The following is a 5,000-nucleotide window of genomic DNA, read 5'->3' as shown; positions in this document are numbered from 1 at the left end:
GTGAAAACCGGGTACCAGATTATGATTGTCATTGGTGGAAGTAGTACTCAGATTTCAAGTTAAAAGTTAAAAGTTAAAAGTAGAAATACCACAAAAACACTCGGTAAAAGAACTATTTCTCTTGCGAGAGAACCGTCTCAAATGTTACTATACTTGTGTTGTGGGGCTTTTGGTCCTCGAAAGTATAGTAATACAAGTGCACGCGCATGTGGAACACACACATAATGTATGCTTTATAGACACGCACGCACGCACGCACGCACGCACGCACGCACGCACGCACACACACACACACACACACGCACACACACACACACCCCAAGTTGGTATATATTTGGTTCCGGCGTGGTCCCTGCACACCAGCTGTGCGTCCGAACTCTTCTCCATAACAAAGGCACTTGTTGCTGTGCTGTGTTCCCACCATCATCATCATCATCATCATCATCATGGTCTTCATCAAGCACCCAACACAACTTCACCTCAAACTGAGCAACATCCCCTGCTGACCTGGAACACCAAAGGCCTGACCTCTGGCTTTGAGATGCATGAGAGATGTTAAAAGGCCTGGTTTGCTCATCAATAGCCTGGGCGTGTGGGTGGGTGGGTGGGGGAGGGGTGAGGTGAGGGGGGTTAGTAACATCTGTGTGGCGTGCAGCCTATCTGTTGTGTTCCTGCAGGGCTCCTCTATCACAGCCTATCTGTTGTGTTCCTGCAGGGCTCCTCTACCACAGGAGGTTCACAGGATATTTCACTGTTCTGCTCCATACCCAAAATAAAAAAAAATGTTGTCTTCCCGGGACAAAAACGTAATTATGAATTCATCACTTAAGGGCTATTTCAACAAAAGCCAAAATAGACATTTTGAATTTAAAAAATATTCTAAAAATGTATGTAAATTATTTGTCTTCTTCTTCTTTTTTTTATATTATTATGATTTTTTTAATTATATTGTGACCCATAAAAACAGGTCTGTGACCCCAAAATGGGATTGCACCCTTATGTTTGGGAACCACTGCATCACCACATCAGGCCATCATACCTCTGCACATTCTCTGCACTGCTTCATAGTGGACACACATTATAACAGAAACCATTCTCTGCACTGCTTCATAGTGGACACATATTATAACAGAAACCATTCTCTGCACTGCTTCATAGTGGTCACATATTATGACAGAAACCATTCTCTGCACTGCTTCATAGTGGACACATATTATAACAGAAACCATTCTCTGCACTGCTTCATAGTGGACACATATTATAACAGAAACCATTCTCTGCACTGCTTCATAGTGGACATATAATATTATAACAGCAACCATTCTCTACACTGCTTCATAGTGGACACATATTATAACAGTAACCATTCTCTGCACTGCTTCATAGTGGACATATAATATTATAACAGCAACCATTCTCTACACTGCTTCATAGTGGACACACATTATAACAGCAACCATTCTCTGCACTGCTTCATAGTGGACATTGCATGCACAGCTCATGCACAGCTGGTTAGCTACATGAACCCTAGCGTCCCTATTCTCATGCGAACGTTCGGAAAAACAACAGATCTACAAGCGGACATTGTAGCAGATCCAGTATAGAGCCATAGGACACCAACTAAGTAAATGTTATAGGAAATTTCCAGTAGCTTTGGGTGTACACACATAGCATGGTACACAGGTCCTCAAACACACATGATTTATATAATTGTGTAATGTGTCTCCATCCGCTGGTCATGTACTGCCTATGCAGTTCAAGACATTTACTAGTGTCAACTTATTAGTGTTATTCTGAACAATTCAGCTGATCTGTTATAACATTTATTAAAGAAATTTAAAAAATGATACCTAACGTTACTTTTTATTTTGGGTTATTTAGTTCAGATCTATTACAGACTTTTACGCACGCACACACAAGTAACAGTGTATTTGCCGGCTACCAATAACAGAAGAGATTTCACAGAATTTAGCAAGCCGTTTCGTTGCTTTTTTCAGCATCCAGAGTTGTTGGAAGCCTCTTAATACAACCAACCTATGGACATGTCCTAGGCTGCCAAAGACAAAAACAAGTAGATAGCTTTATGATGGTGAGCGGCTGATATTAAATTACTGTTGTCATAAAGGATTCCTCTGGCCACTTCAAGGATGAAAAGTGATTTGGAGCCTTCATTGACAACAACATCATCTGGTGTATTAGCAGAGAGATGTGCAAAGATTTCAGGATTATCAGTACAGAGATGAAACATGGAAGGTTTGACTATGAATGTTCTCACTGACGGAGGAAAATGTTATGAGATCAACTATGCTGTCGTGCGTGCTATGTAAAGCCCTTTATTGGCCATGCGGCCATTTAGAATGTGTGACATGGTTTCTGTAACAAGCCCTGTGGTGTGATGCAAACAGACATGGGTGGAAGGAAACCATATAGAGAAGTTGAGTCTGGTAGAAGGATTTGTAATCAGGCTGAAATTACAGAAAATAATAAACAAAAACATGGGCCAGCTTGAGCTCGGAATAGATTTTAAGAACAAATAGTTTTACCTTATGGGTGATGAGAAGGCCAAAGACTCTAGAGAGTAGGTCAGCCACTTGAACCTGTAGAAACAAATCAGAATCAACTTTATTGTCACATCACAGGTTTACAGGTGTAAGGTAGTGTGTGAAATTAGTTTTTGTGCAAGCTCCATCGTTTTGATATTTCCATAAAAGAGAAAGGAAGAAGAAGAAGGGGGTGGGGGGGGCAAGGGGAAGACAGAGAGAGAGAAAACTAACAACTAAAATGTATCTATATTTACACAGTATATCTATCCGGTGCGGTAAGTACCTGAGGTAAGACATAAGGTGTAGTAAGAGGTAAGACATAAGGTGTAGTAAGAGGTAAGACGGTGTAGTAAGAGGTAAGACATAAGGTGTAGTAAGAGGTAAGACATAAGGTGTAGTAAGAGGTAAGACATAAGGTGTAGTAAGAGCCTAGAGGTAGGACATAAGGTGTAGTAAGAGGTAAGACATAAGGTGTAGTAAGAGGTAAGACATAAGGTGTAGTAAGAGGTAAGACATAAGGTGTAGTAAGAGGTAAGACATAAGGTGTAGTAAGAGGTAAGACATAAGGTGTAGTAAGAGGTAAGACATAAGGTGTAGTAAGAGGTAAGACATAAGGTGTAGTAAGAGGTAAGACATAAGGTGTAGTAAGAGGTAAGACATAAGGTGTAGTAAGAGGTAAGACATAAGGTGTAGTAAGTACAGATTAAATTAATTCCATTCTAATCTGGTTTATGTCACCTCAGTAGTATTATGAAACACTTCACTTTCCTTATTGCGAACAAAGTGACACAAAAACATGAAAATGTAGGTTACTAAATGACACAAAATGATGTTAGTACACACATACACACACACACACACGCACGCACGCACGCACGCACGCACGCACACACACACACACACACACACACACACACACACACACACACACACACACACACACACACACTCATCAATGTGTCCAAAATTATAAGGTTCTTATATTGTTCATGTAATTTGCGATGCAAACACCTACTGATAAAACCCAAATATTGAAATGCAAGTTTCCAGTTTTTTTTCCAGAAAAGCTAAAGGCACTAATTTAGCCCAATTAATGCAGAAATATCAATAATAAAATATAACATAACAAAATAACATTCATGATATCCATTCTAAAAGTGTTTCATAATAATCACAGACTGTACCTTTACTTTGTGCAGGTGTGACACTGGAAAGGTTTGAGGAGACATATTGTCATGTCGTTCCAGACATCAGTAGAGTTACAGTGTAAAGTAACTACTTGTAGATCTGCTATTTTCAAAATATGTTTGAATACATTTTAGACATAATGATAACTTGTGAAACGGGACATTCTGCACAATGAGAAGCTACTTTCACTTTTGGTACGCTAAGTACATGATTTTGATACCAATACTTTCGTACTTGAACTCAAGTAAATGTTGAATTCCAGACTTAAACTTGTAACAGAGTATTTCTCATAGAGTTAAACAGTAAATGCGTTCCCCATGGTTCCGGGGTAGCTGTAGTCAGCAGTATACAACCCTCGTAGACGTATTTATGATTCTGACGTTTTCAATCTACGAGAGTTGTAGGGTGCACTTCCCATAGTGACCTGGACTTTCTGCACTATGCCCCGTAGACACTCCAAACATTGTACAAAATGAAAATAAAGGCGCTTACCGCCGAGCCCCAAATGTTAACTGGCTCTACGGGGTAGTAGTGTAATGTAATAATCCATATCTTTCAATGAAGAAGTGTTTTAATGCCGTCTGTGGCCGAACGCCATTTTTTCACCCTCGTCTACTTCCTGTTTACATTTAGTGTAATTCCGGGTTTCACCGGATGCGCCCCCTCACTTCCCGTCACTACCGCCCATTGGGAACTTCCGACAGAATCGGCCACAGACGGCATTAAAACACTTCTTTATTGAAAGATATGGATTATTACATTACACTACTACCCCGTAGACCCAGTTAACATTTGGGGCTCGGCGGTAAGCGCCTTTATTTTCATTTTGTACAATGTTTGGAGTGTCTACGGGGCATAGTGCAGAAAGTCCAGGTCACTATGGGAAGTGCACCCTACAACTCTCGTAGATTGAAAACGTCAGAATCATAAATACGTCTACGAGGGTTGTATACTACCATAGATATATATAAAGGCTAGATGACTCACCCGCGCTGCTGGCCAATGGAGTACGACGTTGCCACATGGCGGCCATCTTGAAACAGTCATTCATAACATTATGTCTATGGTGCATATACTTTAAAATAACCATAGCGTGCTCAATTTTCATCTGATTTTCAAACGGTTTGGTGTTTTGTAAACACCAAAGATGTAATAAAATTATAAAATTATAAAATAAAATAAAAAATAAAAAAACATGATTATAATTATAAGTATGCAGTATCATAACTACATCTTTGGTGTTTACAACACACCAAACCGTTTGAAAAT

This window comes from Gymnoscopelus braueri (genome assembly GCF_963280865.1).
Source record: "Gymnoscopelus braueri genome assembly, chromosome: 9".
Classification (NCBI taxonomy): domain Eukaryota; kingdom Metazoa; phylum Chordata; class Actinopteri; order Myctophiformes; family Myctophidae; genus Gymnoscopelus; species Gymnoscopelus braueri.
The sequence above is the reverse complement of the archived record's forward strand: the minus strand, read 5'-3'. Positions refer to the sequence as shown.